At 37.9% G+C, this 18,846-nt stretch overlaps 1 long non-coding RNA gene across 2 annotated transcripts in view; it reads left to right on the forward strand.

Annotated features, from left to right (window-relative positions):
- Positions 1 to 8,605, forward strand: part of LOC103793037 (uncharacterized) — an 89,392-nt gene extending 80,787 nt beyond the window's left edge. For both annotated transcript variants that reach the window (XR_004744679.3, XR_013533762.1), the window contains one exon: positions 343 to 8,605. This is a non-coding gene — a long non-coding RNA (uncharacterized LOC103793037). The remainder of the gene's footprint in view (positions 1 to 342) is intronic.
- The last annotated feature ends 10,241 nt before the right edge of the window (positions 8,606 to 18,846 follow it).

An 18,846-nucleotide genomic window follows, 5' to 3' on the forward strand; every position in this document is an offset into this window, starting at 1 on the left:
GCTTATCTTTGTACCATGTCCAACACTATTTTAGTCTTCGGTTTTAGGACTAGTTATTTTCTACCTAAAGGAATGGGACTGAGTACAGGGATAGAAACAAAAGAGATAGGAAGCAGTAATAAGCAGTAAGAGATGTCTCAATAGTATACTTCTTTATCAGAACTCTTCTAATATTTTGTTAAATATGCCATACCAGGATTCAATCCACCTACCTGGGAGATGTAAACTGTTCCTGGGCAGATGAAAAAAGCTGAAGTCCACAATTCAGTGACTAATCCTAAAACCTTTACGTCCCTCACAGAAAATCACATCCACATTTACTTCTCCATTTTCCCCCGGCAGCTACTTCAATCGATCCCAATATGAAGATTGCAAAGGTAAGGACCCCCACTCAGTTCGCATCTCTTGGAATTTGGCTCTATTACTGAAATTTATCAGGAGTTTTTTTGACTTACTTGTATGCTTTCTGGGGTGTTAAAAGACCAGGCACTGTTTCTGTTGACTTTTCCATTCTACTGAAGACTTTTATATTTTCTTATAATTCTAATATTTCAACTGAGGAGGATGGACTTGAAGACCAATAACCATGACAGAGTCAGCCCCTGATATTTCTAGAGGTAAATATTTCCTTATTACTTTGTGAGAAAAACCATTCTGCTAATGGGCATCTTTAATGACAAGAAACTTATTCCCTTTATTAATAGTTGCCTTCCCAAAACTTCCCTCTGGAACAATGCATAATAGATCTACTTCCTTTTCCAGAGGACTAGATTTAAATTATAAAGAGATATATATTCCTCTTTCCAGGCATTGTGAACATATCTAGTAACTTTATGTGTTTCTTTGAATACTTTTAGGATTTAAAAGTTTGTAGACATCATCTAGATAATTTTATAATCATACAAGGAGGTAAGTAAGGCTCAAACACTTGATGAGGGAAACATCTACTTTAAATGCCAATTAATTAATGTGGAAGAAAAGATAGAATTAGGACAATAGCATTTCTCAAATTCTAGTTAACTTATTGTTTCTGACAAGATTTATCAAGGTTAAAAATCCTTAGGCAAATGGATGTTGGGACACTGGCCCTTCATTTGGTGCCCACACTGATATTACACAATAATTTCTAATCACAGGAGATAAAATAAAATTGCACAATAGCAGGTTCTGATTGTTATTGCTCCAGAGAATGTCAATCTTAGAAAATTAATAATAAATGTACTAGAAGTTCTGTCTTCTGATGTGATACAATGGAGTACACAATATTATCTGATATTCTTCTATTCATCGTGTTTCATCTGAATCCATCAAGCCTTTAAAGTGACTTCCACAGGGGATAAAGTAAGAGTATACAACCAGACAAATTCTTAAAAGAGAATATTCCAGAGACCAACTGGCCTTTGGATTTCAAAAGTCATTTTTTAAAAAAAGATTATTCAAGATTAAACAACAGAGGCGCACACACACACACACACACACACAATTCAAAACATATGCACTAGGGTGTTAACAATGGCAATCTCTGGATGGTGGTATATGACATTCTTTTTTTCCTTTGTCTATATTTTCTATTTTTCTACAATGCACATGTATTGTTTCTCAAAATATCATTAAGAAAATGAATAGTCAACCTGGCAAAATAATTTGCCCAATCTGTATGAGATGCTTTTCAGACTCCTGCCATATTTGCTGTGTTCCCATGGTTGAACTCTTCTTTGCTATTGTCCTCCCTGAATTGTGAAGCCCACTATTTGGCAATATGCCTCAGATAATCTTATTTGCATGAGGTAAAATTTCGGACCTGGCCATTTTAAAGATTCTTAATAATGTTCAATTATGAAAGCAATTGAATACTACACTGCCTTTTTAGAAGTTCATTAACATTGCTAGTTGTTTGGAATATACTCTGTTGACTATGTAGAATAGATGTCAAGAACATGGGCTCTGGAGATTTTAGGAAAATTGCTTAAACTTACTTAAGCCTTAATTTTCTTATCTGCAAAGTGAAGAAAATACCAGAACCTATTTCACAAAGGAAGCCTGCAAAAGTTAAATGAGATAACAGAGCAAAAGACTTGAGTATAATGTTTAGTTCACAGTATCTACAAATAAAATGAAGCAATTTTAATGATTATTATTATGTTCATATAAAATAGCAGAATAAACATTGCATCATTTATCCTTCCTCTAATACCTCAAAATTAATTTGACCAAAAGTGGTGTATTTAGCCAGTCTTGGTGAAAATATCTTTTAATTGAAAGAATAGGACTGAATAAGTAATTTTCTTCATCTGATAACTATACTACTGTGTCTATTTTTTATTCCATCATGAATTCTTTAAGTAACTCATTATCATTAGATCTTTTGAGTGTTTAGGATCTGTGGGGTCCCAGAAAGCACCCACTTAAGTGGAATAACCCCAATAATTCAGGATTAAGTTTCTGGGACTTTCATAGTATGATGACATTCCTTGAGCATACACAAAATTTACTGAGGCACTTGAATAATTGAAGGCCCTGAGGAGCTAAGCAGAACTGAACAATTTGCTCTGTGTAGGGTGAATATAGTGACCACTAGCTAGTGGAATCCTGGTCCTCAAATGCAGAAGGCAATAATATCAGAATTTTATGAGAGCATCCATTAAACTGAACATAGAGACAGTTATCTTTTTGTGAGAGGTAAAGTGGTAGAGGCTAAGTTTAAAATATTTGATGTCCCTCCAAACTCCACAGTTAGCCCAAGAACTGAAAAATAGAAGTGAATAACTTGATGGCCCTTCACGCTCCTGCTGTGCCACTCTGCAGCAAAACTTTAAAGTAAAAAATTTCTTAGAGTTTTACACAGAGGTTTACACTGGATATATTAAGAAAATCATTAATTTTGCTGCATATTAAACAAGATTCCTTCCATTGCACATAAAGAAACTCAAGCAATTTAAACAATAATGAATGTATTGACTCAACACTGAGTCTAGAAGTAGAACAGACCTCAGAGAGGGCTTAGTCTGACAAGCACTAGCTTTCTTTCCCAAAGGTGGTTCTTAGGCTCTGTTCTCCTCTGTTGGCTTCACAAAATGGCAGTCCCAGGTTCACTAGTGCATGACTTCTTCCAACAGCTCTCACTTAAAAGTAAATAAACATTTTCCAGAAACTTTCAACAAGTTCTCCTTGACCTTTCTAGCCAGTACTGTGTCTTATCCCTCATTCCTGAACCAATCATTAGCAAAGGAATAATATTACTCCTGAAACACATAGCTTCTAGTAAGGGAGCTGTGGATGTATATATGGAAATTAAGGTGCTCTTGGGAAGAGGGAAATAAATGTTTGGCAGGTAATCAATAAGGCATCATCAAAAAATTTTCTGGGAGTTGAATGGAGCAGGACATTTTTTTCAGAAAATTAGTTTTCATATAGTGCTTGGCTTTAAAAAAGTTAAGAAATACAAGAATTCACATCTTTTCTCATTTGATTTTCTTCTTGCTGAAATTATGATAATTTTGTTTTTGTTTTTGAGACAGAGTCTCTGTCGCCCAAGCTGGAGTGCAGTGGTGCGATCTCGGCTCACTCCAACCTCTGCCTCCCTAGTTCAAGCAAGTCTCTTGCCTCAGCCTCCCAAGAAGCTGAGATTACAAGCACCCACCATCACGTCTAGCTAATTTTTGTATTTTTAGTACAGATAGGGTTTCACCATGTTGGCCAGGCTGGTCTCTAACTCCCGACTTCAGGTGATCTGCCCACCTTCGCCTCCCAAAGTGCCGGGATTACAGGCATGAGTCACCATGCCTCGCCTACAATAATAATTTTGAGTTGTGTAGACTATCTCCAGACAGATTTTAGAATTCTTAAATGGCTCCAATCACTTTCAGATTGTTTGGAGTTTGGAAAAACCTAAGTGGTGATTTTCCCTTAATTTTTAGAAGATGAAATTTTTTTTAAGTGGAAATGCAGTCTGTATATCTAGACTTCAAAATGTTGTTATGTAACAACTATTTGATGTTTGACAAGTTTTTGACACTCTTTAATGAGCCTGTTTACATCTTTAATCTTATAAATTTACCAAGTACAAATCTGAGCACTAAGTATGGTAAGTTTGGCATTTTATCCTTAAAGGGGCGGAAGGGCATCTAAATTCAGAAAACCACTTAACTTTTTAAAGTGAAAACATAAACACACACTTCAGTGATTTCAGTTTCAGCACTTTGTGTTTGCATTTCACTTTTGTTTAAAACCTAATTAATAGCCATTTTTTTTCCTGTTACTAGGGATTTCTAAGTTATTGTTTATGGGGAAATAACTTGAGCTCAGCTGGATGCAAGCCTTAAGCTAGTGATGAGGTCTTAGGAAAGCCATTTTGCCTCTCTAAATTATAGTTTTATTTTCAGCCTGTTAGACTCAATGAATCATTTATTCATTCATTTAATGAACATCTATTGACTGCCCATTGTAATTCGGAGAATTAAAAAATAGTAACACATTGTCCTTGCTTTCAAGGAGTTCATAGTAAAGTGACACAGTTGGCACATAGCACAAGGAAATATTTCTAAGTACAGTGATGGAGATGTGAATGGGGTCTTTTGGAAGTATCTGGAAGGGATACTTAAGTCATTTTCAGGTTGGAGATGAATGAAGGAAAAACTTCCTGGAGATCATGATATTTGAGCTGAGGATGAATAGACATTAGTTAGGTAAAGGCTGGTTGGGGAGGAGTTGAAAAAATTCACAAAGAGAAGACAGTATGAACAAAGACACGAAGACACAGCCTCGTATAAAGGCATATTATAAACAATTCATGTTATTAGAGAAAACACTGTGGAGCAGAGAGTAGGAAAGAATAACGTTGGAAGTGTTGGAGAAGTGTGCAGGAACCAGAAGACTTTGTGAGACTTTTTTTCCTGTAGGTGATAATTCAATAAAAGATATTATTTAAGGGTCAGAGAGAAACATATCGTATTTTTCTGACATCTCATTCTAGGCTTAATTTTACTTATTTCATCTTTAACATTTAAAACAACATGAAGGAAGTAGTCGATAGGGTTTATCCTATAATATTCCAGCTTCCCAACCTCACTGCCACTATATCATTTTTAGTATGGTGCTAAGATATTTATCAAATCTGAGCTTTTTTTTTTCTTTACTTAACTGAGTCAAAAAGAGTTGTGAGGCTTTTTTGTTTCAAGGAAACACAATCGTTTTGAATTAATAGAGTGTTTGTCCAAGGAGTTCAGCAAAGCCCCACTATTACCTTGGAGTATGCAACTCTTAGTATAGTCTTCTTTCTATTTTCATAAAGCTAACTGTTTCTCCATATAAAACAAACTTAATAACTAGCAGGGTGATCCTTTCCTTTGCATCCTCTGTCTATTACATACAAAAGTTTGATATTAAACATAGTTTTTCTCCTCCATCATTTCCTTCTCCTCCTTCCCTTCATCCCCCTCCTCCTCCTTTCACTTACAAAAGTCTCTTCTTAAGATGAAAATTCTCGAAATGAGATTCATTAAGCTATCATGAGATAATGGGAGCATAAATTATCTGACTCTTAGATGCCCATTGAAAAGGGAAATGTGCTTGCAGTCCAAGGTCAGGTGACCAGAGGTGGAAAAGGGCCTGGATGTCTAAGAAGGAAGAACTAAACATAGTCTCCGCCTCTTCACTGGAGAGAGCCACTTTCAACCAGCATGGCTTTTCTGATAAAGCAAGCCAAGGATAAGAAGTACATAATGTTTAACAAAATAATTGAAGGGTCTATTATTTAAAAGGGAGAAAGACTAAAGTCACTAAATAGAAGAACATTTCCTCGTTATGACTGCAGGCAATGTTCTCTTAGAAAATAATAAAATGCTCCCAGCACTTTGGGAGGCCGAGGCGGGTGGATCACGAGGTCAAGAGATCGAGACCATCCTGGTCAACATGGTGAAACCCCGTCTCTACTAAAAATACAAAAAATTAGCTGGGCATGGTGGTGCGTGCCTGTAATCCCAGCTACTGGGGAGGCTGAGGCAGGAGAATTGCCTGAACCCAGGAGGCGGAGGTTGCGGTGAGCCAATCGCGCCACGGCACTCCAGCCTGGGCAACAAGAGCGAAACTCCGTCTCAAAAAGAAAAGAAAAGAAAAGAAAATGCTTGTCTTGGTGATATGCTCACCTTTCTTAGGTGCTCTAATAGGAAAAGTATTTTGCAGCACTCTATGTATGACGGGGAAACTAACCTGCAATTGGAACATCCATAGTCGTCTTTATCCTTGATTATGGGATGAGTTTCCACATCCCAACTCTTTCTTTTTCTTGAATGAACAGGTAAGAGATTCCATAATTCCTGGCAAAGAGTGGAACACATCTCTCTCAGAACTTTCCAGGAGGGAAGGTTGGAGTCACTAAGGAATTGAAAGTTTGACTATGGAGGTTTGAATAAAGAGAGAATAGGGTGAGGGTTTAAGGTAGTGAGGAAGAAAGCAAACTTTAGGAGTATCTTTCTCATGAGGCTTAAGTCCAGAAGTGCTTTCCCAGTTGCTCTGTAAGTGAATAGTGAAGTCAAAGAGAATTGCTGTAACTTCTATTCTTCCTCACAGCCTACAAGGCTGGCTTCATGGATGTGTAACCTATATAGTTGCACAGAACACATTATCAGCAAGGCCCTGCACTTGGTTTAATGCTCTACTCTTGCTGTCTTGAAATTGTTACTTTCTTCTTTGAAATTATGTTTTTTAAGTGAAGTACAATATGCTGATGGAGCCTGAACACAGGATATGGCAATAAGCATGTGTGCTGCCATTATTTGCCACCCCACTCACATAGAATGTTCAGCATACCCCATAAGCACAGAATTTCTCTGGAATGAGTGGGAATTAAGTGAGACTCAAAGCAAGTTCCATCTATGTCTGAGTAAGCAGAAGCTGACAGCTGCAAGAGGCTGGGCTTTCTGTTTGAACTACAACGTGCTTGGAATGCAGAAAGAAGGCAATGGTGAAGAGACAACTTATGGAATAGGAAAAAGTATTTGCAAATGATACATCTGATAAGAGATTAATATCAAAAATATATAAGGAACTCAAATAATTCAATAGCAAGAAAATAAATAACCCAGTTGAAAAAGGGGCAAGGATCTGAATAAACATTAAAAAAAAAACCATACACATGGCCAACAGGTATATGCAAAAAAGCTTAATGTCAAAAGAAGAGATTTTTTTTCTTGTAAATTTGTTTAAGTTCCTCATAGATTCTGGATATTAAACCTTTGTCAGATGGATAGATTGCAAAAATTCTCTCCCATTCCGTAGATTGCCTGTTGACTCCCATGACACTTTCTTTTGCTGTGCAGATACTTTCTTTCTTTTTCTTTAGCTTAATTAGATTCCATTTGTCAATTCTGGCTTTTTTTTGAAGTTGCTTTTGGTATTTTAGTCATGAAGTCTTTGCCCATGCCTATGTCCTGAATGGCATTGCCTAGGTTTTCCTGTAGGGTTTTTATGATTTTACATTTTACATTTAAGTCTTTAATCAATCTTGAGTTAATTTTTGTATAAGGCATAAGGAAGGAGTCCAATTTCTGTTTTCCACATATGGCTAGCCAGTTTTCCCAGCACCATTTAATAAATAGGGAATCCTCTCCCCATTGCTTGTTTTTGTCAGGTTTGTCAAAGATCACATGGTTGTAGATGTGTGGTGTTAATTCTGAGGCCTCTGTTCTGTTCCTTGGTCTATATATCTATTTTGGTATCAGTGCCATGCTGTTTTGGTTACTGTAGCCTTGCAGTATGGTTTGAAGGTAGGTAGTGTGATGCCTCTACCTTTGTTCTTTGCTTAGGATTGTCTTGGCTATACAGGTTCTTTTTTGGATCCATATGAAATTTAAAGTAGAATTTTCTAATTCTGTGAAGAAAGTCAATGGTAGCTTGATGGGAATAGTATGGAATCTATAAATTACTTTGTGTAGTGTGGCTATTTTCATGATATTAATTCTTCCTATCCATGAGGATGGAATGTTTTTCCATTGGTTTTCGTTCTCTCTTTTTTTCTTGAGCAGTGGTTTGTAGTTCTCTTTGAAGAGGTCCTCATAACTGTTCATTAGAGAAATTCAAATCAAAACCACAGTGAGATACCATCTCATACCAGTTGGTGATTATTAAAAATTCTGGAAACAACAGATGCTGGTGAGATGGCCAAAAAATAGGAATGCTTTTACACTGTTGGTGGGACAGTAAATTAGTTCAACCATTGTGGAAGACAACGTGGCGATTTCTCAAGGATCTAGAAGCAGAAATACCATTTGACCCAGCAATACCATTACTGGGCCTATACCCAAAGGATTATAAATTATGCTCCTATGAAGAGGCACACTTATGTTTATTGTAGCACTATTTACAATATCAAGACTTGGAACCCAAATGCCCATCAATGATAGACTGGATAAAGAAAATGTGGCACGTATTACACCATGGAGTTCTATGCAGCCATAGAAAAGAATGGGTTCATGTCCTTTGCAGGGACATGGATGAAGCTGGAAGCCATCATTCTCAGCAAACCGAAAACTAACACAGGAACAGAAAACCAAATACTGCATATTCTCACTCATAAGTGGGAGTTGAACAATATGAACACATGGACACAGGGAGGGGAGCATTACTCACTGGGGCCTGTTGGGGGATGGGGGGCAATGGGAGGGAGAACATTAGGACAAATACCTAATGCATGCAGGGCTTAAAACCTAGATGATGGGTTGATAGGTGCAGCAAACCACCATAGCACGTGTATACTATGTAACAAACCTGCACATTCTGCACATGTATCCCAGAACTTAAAGTCAAATTAAAAAAAAAAAAAAAGGCTGGGATCAAGGGCTCAATGGCCCAGCATTTCGAGAGTCCAAGGCCAGCAGATCATGAGGTCAAGAGATTGAGAACATCCTGGCCAACATGGTGAAACCCTGTCTCTACTAAAAAATACAAAAATTAGCTGGGTGTGGTGGTGTACTCCTGCAGTCCCAGCTACTCAGGAGGCTCAGGCAGGAGAATTGCTTGAACCCAATAGATGGAGATTGCAGTGAACTGAGATTGTGCCACTGCACTCCAGCCTGGTGACAGAGCGAGACTCTGTCTCCAAATAAATAAATAAATAATAAACAAAAAGAAAATAAGTAAATAAATAGTAACTATTTTAGGTAATGCAATTTATTGAATTACTTGATTTAGTCATTCCACAATGTATACACATTTCAAAACATGATGCTGCACACTACAAATACATACAATTTGTCAATAAAAATAAATGAATAAAAGAAGAAAAAATACTAATTAGAAAAAAATAAAAATAAATTTATTTCAAAAGAAAGCAATGTTGTGAAAAAACATGAACAACTCAGGTACACGTTCATATCTTTTCTTACTCATGTTATTTCGCTGTATTAGCTACTAACAACTTACACTAAAACAATGACAATAAGTTCTTCCCTACTCATCAACAACTTTAAGGTAGAGAGTGTGGGTAAAATGTGTGCAGATCAAGAAGTAAAATAAAAACAGTTGACTTAGTTTTACATAGTTTTTCTGCCATTCTGGCAAGAACAATACACACATATAGCTATGAGCTATGAAATATGAATTACGTAATTGCAGTGATTCCACATCCAAGGTCAATGATCTTATAATTGCATTTAAAACTGCCACTGCACAATATAAAGATGAATGGTAAAATTCATGCTAAGAATTTTAAACTTTTTTTTTTTACTTAGAACATTAAATAGCAAATAAAAGAATACCATGACAATTTGAGAGAGCCACTACCAAAGAAAGCAAAGAAGCTTTATGTTTTAGCATTAATGTCAGTCTTTTCCTGCTTTAGGAACAGGGACTCCATATTTTTCACTTTGCATTGGACTCCACATATTATGTAGCTCTCCCAAAATATGTTATACCTCTTGAAACCTACCCGAATATTCAACAAAAATTATCATATCTTTATGTCTTAACAGAACATATCTGGTATAGTGGGGTCTTTCTTTCCAGCTTGGCTTGCCTCACCCATCCCAATCATCAGAAATAGGGCAGGGAATAAAAAAGAATAAAATCATGTTCTTCACAGCCACATAGATATAACGGGAGGCCATTATTCTGAGTAACTCTGAAACAGAAAAATGAAATACTGCATGTTCTCACTTACAAGTGGGAGCTAAACAATGAGGACAGATGGACAGAAACATAAATAATCATAGGCACTGGGGACTCCAGCAGGAGATAAGGTGAGAAGAGGATGAGGGATGAAAAATTACCTATAGGGTACAAAGTTCACTATTTGGGTGATGAGTTCACCAGAAGCCCAGACCTCACCATTACACAATATACCCTTCTAACAAATCTGCCCATGTATCCCCTGAATCTAAAATAAAATGAAATAATACAAAATAAAGTGAAATAACAATAACAAAAGAAATAGGGCAGGGAGAACATTGTACTTCAACCCCAATGTATAGGCATTATTAAATTAAGCTTCCTTTCATATTAATAAAACTATAGAAAGTCCATTTGAGTTGAGAGACAAGAAATTGAATTTCTTTATGTCCTCCACAAATAAGTAAGGTACCAACTTAGAAAAACAAAAGAGAAGGACCAACCCATTATTTTTAACACTTGTGAGTAACTATCACTGTTGTATCGGGGACTACATATTTATCTCTAGATTTCACTAAAAGCAATCACAGACTTGTCTGGAATGAAATTCACACTCCTAACATCTTGGCTCCAAATTTGAGAAATACTATGTTAATTTCACGTTAGTTCAACAGCAAGTGACAGAATACCCTTCATCCCCACCTACAAAATAGTAGCTTCAGCAAGTTAGATGCTCTTTTCTTTCTGATTTATTAGTCTGGGAGTAAGTGATTCAGGGCTACATTCTCAACAGTGTGAGTGACCCAGGTGTCTTCTATTTTGTTCTGCTATGTATAACTTCCATCCCCAAGGTTGTCTTGAGATCCAAGATGTCCTTAGCCATCCAGTTTGTCTGCAGAAAAGCAGGAACAAGGGAATGAGAGGAAAAGGCATGTTCCCTTCTTTTAAAAAACTTTGAGAAATTGCACACACCACTTCAACTTACATGCCATTAGTCAGAGTTTAGACACATAGCCAGACTAGATTCAAAAGAGTCTAGTAAATATAATCTTATGTTCCCAGCTTAAAATGTAGGGTTCTGGTACAGAGAAAATCAGGACAATGGGAGTTGTGGGAAACTGTATTTTCAAGTCACCCATAACCCTACCTTTCTGCAATGACCGCTCACTAGCACTGTGCCCGAAACATAATATAGTAGGTAGGTAATCAATGGATATTGCTCAATTGGTTCATAAATTGTGATCATCTACATTTATACAATTTTCTGATTCTTCTAATATGTACTAATTTTGATTGGTAGCCCAGGAGCAGATAACAAAATATAATTAATATGTGATAAAAATATTTTTTAAAATAATCACACTCTATGTTATCTGTCTTAGAAACTAAATTTATTTTCTTATGTCAGATGATGTGCTTAAAGTATATTCTATCTTAAAATAATAGACAAATGAGTATACATAGATAGTCCTTTGAGGTACTTTTGAGAAGACCGATTTCTAAATTATATCCACAAAGATTTGGATTCAGAAAGTCTGGGCTTGGGCTCAGGAATCTGAGAAAGAGAGAGAGAGAAGAGGATACTGGGTTCAGGGCATCAAGAGGGTTAGAAAAGTCTTCCTAGAGAAAATGAAGGCTGAGCACATGTTTAAATGTGAGGGCAGCAGTCTGATCAAATGAGAAGTAAGTAGTCAAGATAGAGGAAGCAACTGAAACACAGACACAAGTAAAAGAGAAAGGCTGATTGTGTGAGTTTGACCCCTCTGTAGAAATGCAGGCTGCTCAGTATGGCTAGGGTATGGCTAGAAATGAGTCAGCACAGGTTGGTGGCAGATCATGGAGAACTCTGGCACCACACTCAGAGGCAGCATATTAGGATGCCAGTAGCTAGCTTCAAGCAAGGAAAGTCACGTGATCAAAACTGTGGTCTGGAGAGATCACTTTGATGGCAGTTTGGAGGATGGTTAGTTGTGCGAAACAAGAGGCCATCAGTACAGTGTAAATTAGAAATGAAGAACCTCCTAAGCAAAGGCAATCACCCTGGAGACCGAGAGGAGGCCCAATGCAGTAGGAATGAGTGACTACTGGAAGTAGAGGGAAACTGTGAAGCCAACCAAGGCTGGCTTCCAAGTCTTTTGACTGTTACAGACTAAAGGAAAAGGAAAAGAAACACACCTTGGTGAATACAATAGGGAACTTATTCCATTTGAAGTGCATAAGGAATATCTGAGTGGCAATCAACTATGTGGGCCTATGGTTGTAATACTTAACACACACACACACACACACACACACACAGAGGGAGAGGGAGGGAGGGAGAGTATTGATGGCTCCTGCCTGTTAATCTTTGGGATCATCTCACATCAGTATATTCTAGTATAAACCTTTCTGATAAAGTATGTCTAATAATAAATCAATACAAATGGGAAAATGGCCTTTTATTTTGGTCTTGTGGCTTAATTCCAAATAATTTGTTTCATGCTCCATCTTCACAAAAAGGTGTCATCTAAATACCTGAAGGATCATTCATAACATCTCTAGTTTCAGACTCCTCTGTTTGGCATTGGTTGGTGGTCCAGTTCCTTCCATCTGACCAAGATGTTACAGCCTACTCCAAAAACTGCCATGGAGTGTTCTGAGACAGAATTCCTCTTCTCATATTGAGATGGGTCTGTTTGGATGGGGTGCTAAAATGAAAGAATCCCAAATGCACAGCAAATTCATTTTTCCTGTACCCTAGTTATTGCATTTACAGAAACTCTTGATTTTGAAGTTTTGAAGAGTGGAATGTTTTTAAAGCAACAGTAAAATCTACAAGTCCCTTTAAGAAGAGGCCAAATACATTAGAGTGGGAAACAGTGTGCCATGCCTGTGAAGCTTGCAATTATACTTGGCTTTGCCTGGTGTTGAAAGTGACCAAAACTAATCAGGTCCAGAAGAGCATTCAGTAAAGCTGCTTTTCTGACTCTCTGCCTCTGCCCTTCCTGCTTCTGCTGCTGAGCAGATTGCAAGAGACTGGTGCCAACTCTACATTGCTTAATAATAATTCTCATTAGCATGCTGCCTTGGATGTGTACTGCAGAGCAAAATTTAGCTTCTTCTTGGAGTGAATCAAGAGAAGAGCATGAAATTCACAGAATACGCAAAAGGTTTGAAGATCTTAGTATAAGGAACACCTTTGGATGTGTTTAGCAATCTCTTTTTTCTCTCCAACCGGGGTAGGATAGACAAAGAGGAATTTAATACCAAATGGAGAACTTAGCGTTCTTTCTGCTTCTCCATGTGCAGCCCCTGTGATTTCAATTGTTTGTGTCTTATTGAACACTCTGATACATTCCAAACATCCATGGCCTCTCCAAGCTCAGGGCCCCTGTGGAGTGAATGCTATTAGCTTTGGTCTGTGCATTTGACCACAGGGCAACAGACCGAATGTACCTGCAGCTCCATGACTTTCCTGAGGTCGTTCACATTAGCTTTTGTTATGAAAGTGAATGAGATGCTGTTTACTCTCCTGCAGATGCCAGGGTGACTGAATGGCACTCTGAGGAGACACACACAACCTTGCACATTCACAGCCTATTTAACAGGGGCCATATTTCCCACAACGGCTTTCACATGCCATCTGCTGTCACATGATACCACGTGCCAGGTCCTTATAAGAAATGTATTTGATCACCCAGTTTCTCACTCCTCCTTTAGAAATGGCAAATTGAACAAGACAGTAAGTAGGTTTCACACTAAAGGAATTATGTGCATATCAAATGTAGCGAATTAAAAGGGAATTTTTATTGTCATTGCTGGCTGCAAAATGGCAATCACACACCCTCATGAAAAATTTAGAGAAGTTATCAGACTTAGTGGTTAACAGAAAAGATACTTAAATTTTTTTGTGAATGTGCTTGCCAAGAGAATAACTAAAAAAAAAAACAAAATTTGAAGACGAGGCCAAGGCATTTTCTGGTTCCATACTTTTTTCATTCTCCTGTTGGATACCATTTCTCCTGTCTGATCCAATGCTGAGCTCAGTGGTAATGAAGTGCCACATTGTGAAAGGGTGAGAGAATTGGTACAAAGCCTACCAGGGAACAAATGAATTAGTACACCTGTCACGTCTCACTCTTGAAAGATGGCACCTTCTTTGTTAATTGAAAAGAAATGTAAAATGGGAGAAATAGCAAAAAAAAAAAAAAATTAAATTAAATATTTCTGGCTCTTCTTTCTTTCTTCTCCTTCATGACCTATGACAGTGTACTGTAATGTCTCCGAGTCTTGCATTTTCATGTATTACTCTGATACTGTCTGTAGGGAGCCTAGAACGGGCTGCCAGAGAGACAGTCTGCAATTGAAAGTTCTTTTAAGAGAAGGACTTCTATCAGGACTGCCGAGGGAATAGGAGCTCCACCTGCTGACTTTTTTATGTTTGCCAACTCTGAAAGAATGCAAAACATGAAGAAATTGAATGGTGTTACTTCTTTTATAATTTCTTAGTGGAAATATAGTTTTCAAAATTATTGATAGCATGTACCAGCATAACCAGGACCTTCAAGAAGAAATTGCAATCTATAGCTTGTTTTAAGAGTGGGTATTATGTTTAGCTTCCCTGAGCCAGCCTAAATAATTTAATCTGGAACAACATATACATTCATAAATTGTAGCCACCACGGCTTTGAGGGAGTCCTCAACTTTTCAAACATTGCCTCTCTCAGGCATAAATTTACACTGTACCACTCACCCACGTGGGTTTTGTTTCAAGAAGCTGTAGTCTCTTGATACAGGTAGTTTGGAAGGAATGCTAGATGTTTTGATCTAAAGAAGAAAGATCAAGTCCCAGTCAAACACTAGTATTTTAAAGGGCATAGATGTTATTTGAGTATTTGTCATCTGCATTTCAGAGAGAACCTATGTGGTTTTATATAATAGCCACATAAAACCATAAGCTGCTCATTTGTCTTTTCCTTGATGGAAATTGCCATGAGGAAGCGTGGAATGCAAAATCAACATGCTTGATTGCTTAACTCCTGGGACAATGGGCTCGTGAGGGCAGGTATATCTTCTTGCTCCTTACAACCTCAGTATTGTGGGATTCATTTCTTATCTAGATTTTGTTCACTGACAAGTGATAAGCTACATGGCTGACTGGATTCAACTGAAAAAAAAAAGGGAATCTTAATTCATGGCTTAGGTTCAATGCTTAGAAAGGGTCCTTTGCATTATTTTGTATATCAGCATTGTAAGTCCTTTTCTGTACTCATGTAAACCACCGGACATGGATACAGAAGTATCTCTCAGGCCCTGTAACAGACTTGACCATACCCAGGTAACTCCTGTGGAGGGATTCGTTAGTTAGCCAGCTAGTTTTCTGGTCTTCCTAATAAGCTTCCCCCAGATCTTTCTTCTGGTGGCACACTGTGTACCCCAGGAGCTTCTCCCTACTCATTCTTCAGGAGTGGTCCCATGACCCAGAACTACATGCAGAGTCCTGGTCCAATCAGATCCATAAATGCACAGTGAGAAAAAGACGCTATCTCCATCCTCGAATATGGCCAAACCACAGCTGCTTGTGGCCATGTTCACTACCATGTGGTGATAACCTGGCTCGAGTAGGACAAGTTAGTGCTCAAAGCAAAGTGAAAGACTGACAGAGATGAGAGCTGCAGCAGGAGAGAAAAAGCCACTGCAGTGTTGACTCTTCTATCCCAGAGCCAAGGCCCTGCTTCCTACAGCCCCTCCTTTGTTGCTGTGGGTTTCCCTCATCATCTCCCCATTTCTGGATTACACAAGTCTGTGATGGATTTCTGCTATTCACAACCAAAAGAGGCCTTACTATCATTGCCTCATAAAACAGAAATGAGAGTGACGCAACTGACAATTAAATGTTATGGGTAAGAAAAGAGGCCTCGTTTTCTCTATTGAGACTAGAATTATAAAGGATGGAGAAACAGAAACAGAAAAAAACTTAAGAGTGTTAGATTACAACAAAAGCTAGCATTTGTGTAGTGCTCTACAATTTTTAAAGTACTTTGATAATCATTTATTTCATTTGACCCTCAAAATAATTCTGCAAAATAGAAAGAGTATAGTGTGTAATTACACATATGTTGCCAACATAACAGAATGGTGTGTGCAAGTGTTTCCTGTGGTTCTGAAATTGTAGCGAAGGTTCATGGCTGAGGACAAAGGATTCTGAAATGTTTTATATTTTGAGTCCAAGGGACCCCCTATTTGGAAGCCTAGCCGCTTTCTCTACAGTTTTACCGGGAAGGGCCAGTGCAGAGAATCCACACAATAAACTCCAAACCCAAAGGGAATCAAGAAAATCTCTTGTGAATATTGGGGAATCTACAAGAAGTGAACGCTAGCATATCATTCCCCAGCCAGACATCAGTTTCACCAGCAGACCTGCCTTCTTGTCTCTAAACTGAAAGAGCACAGGAAAGGAAAATGGAGAGAGAGAAGGTGGAGTGGGAAACTAATGCTCAGAGAGGCTACTTTTTCAAGGCCACAAATAGAGTTAGCAGCTGATCTGAGGTCTGAAAAGAACCCTGATGCTCACACAGATCCACTGGGTAGGGGTCAGCTGAGACTTGGTAACAAACAGATTGCTGGATCCCACCCCTAGAGTCTCTGATTCAGTTAGTTTGAGGTAGGGCCCAAGACTGAATTTTTCACGAGTTTCCAAGTGGGGCTGATACTCCTGATCCAGGAACTTACTGGGAGATAACTACTGTCTAGATCATTTCACTTCAAATTCTGAACTCCTTGTACACTGCCACACTGCATCCTTTTAACAATGCATTCCCTGTCCTGTTGCAATACTGACATCTCATCAATATTTTAAAATGTGAGTTTCCAGAAACAATATTTTACATCAAATACTCACTTTTTGTAATACTTCTGCAATTTTATCCTATGGGTCTGAAATGTAACAAAGACTTTTCTGGACATGGGCTACAAAAGTTGAGGCTGGAAGTTAAAATTTTAAACCCTGCTGACCATGTTATTTTAAAGTGTATTTGAATTAAGAATAATATGGCTTAGGAGCACGGCTAAACAGTAGCAGTATACATGGGGAATGATAACTTCGGATTTGCACATAAAATGTACATCAAGGGAAAAAATAAAGCAGAAAATAAACAAGATGAACTGAAAATACTGTAACAAATGTTGGGCTGAAATACTGCCAGGTGTGGAGGTGTAGGGAAATGAACACACATTTTGGTGGCAAGGCACAAAACTGTTTAAATCCTTTTGCAGAAGTTTCTGAAAAACTGGCATGGATCTATGAGCAGAGTTATTGGGCTTATCATGTAGGCAAACCAACAATATCTGTAAGAACTGCCTTGTCCAGCCTTGGATGTTGCATAAATCCTCTAAAATATCACCTCCACATATGCCAAGAATGGAACACAGAGACATAAATTCAGAATTTTTCTCTATACAATAAAGATATACCAGAAGGTGTGAATTCACAATAAATGATAGCTTGTTTATGTTCTCTTAACAAAGTAATATTCCTTAGCAAAGTAATATCCTTACAAAGAATCAGTTGATATATAATTGACATATTTGGGTATATATGTTACTTTTTAAAATATTTTATTAAGTTTAGTTTACTATAAAAGCTAAAACTGATAACTTCTGGTCAGTGTTGATGACAGAGTAGGTTTGAGGTGTGAGAAGCCAGGGTGCCCATGTGTGGTAGAGTCCAGCAACTTTGAAATAATGACATTTGAAATTTGAAACTTGTTACTTAAAGGTCAGGGGTGGAGGCAGGGGCCCCAAATACAGTTGTCCTGCAAAGATATTAATGAAGTGATTGCTACCCTGGAGAATGTTCATATCAGCTTCACACTTCTGATAATAGCAGTATCAGACAATCAGGGTGAGGGAGGGTTGAGGGCTGTGCTCTCCCCAAGGCAGGATACTTCATGCCCCTACCTGAAATGGTTTGGCTCTCTGTCCCCACCCAAGTCTCATTTCATGTCAAGGGAGGAAACTGGCAGGAGGGAACTGGATCATGGGGGCAGTTTCTCCCATGGTGTTCTCATGATAGTGAGGGAATTCTCACGAGATCTGATGGTTTTAAAGTGGCAGTTTCCCCTGCTCACTCTGTCTCCAGCCACCTTGCAGTAAAGGCAATTGCTTCTCCTTCGAGTTCCACAATGATTGCAAGTTTCCTCAAGCCTCCCAGCCATGCAGAACTATAAATCAATTAAGCCTCTTTTCTTCATAAATTACCCAGTCGCAGCCAGTTCTTTATAGCAGTGTGAAAATGGACTAATACATTACTTTTCTGACTGTGGGGCCAAGACCCAGCTTTACACAGAAGTGGAGAAGAAAGCCCGCTTACGCAGTGACAGATCTTTTGGTCTCTAAACCCTATCTGCAAAGTGGATTTTATTATGTAGGATTTCTAATCATTGAGTCACTTTTTGGGAGAATAATAAAAAAGAAATAATAACAGGAAATATAAATATAATATAAATAGTAAAAGAACATGAAGAAAGTATGCAAAAGTTGTGTACTGGTGAGGGAGTTTAAGCAATGCCTTTGCCTGCACAAAGTTTTCTCCTTTATATGTGCCTAAGACGGAATATATATATATATATTTCTGACTAATTTTTAATCCTCACTATAGTGCCGAGAAATAGGTGTTATCATAATCTGACAGATGAGAAATTTTAAGGGTAGGGGCTTGCACACAATTAATAAATGAATGAGCTTGGATTCAAAACCAGCTCTCTC

The sequence above is a fragment of the Callithrix jacchus genome, chromosome 1, assembly GCF_049354715.1.
Source record: "Callithrix jacchus isolate 240 chromosome 1, calJac240_pri, whole genome shotgun sequence".
NCBI lineage: Eukaryota > Metazoa > Chordata > Mammalia > Primates > Cebidae > Callithrix > Callithrix jacchus.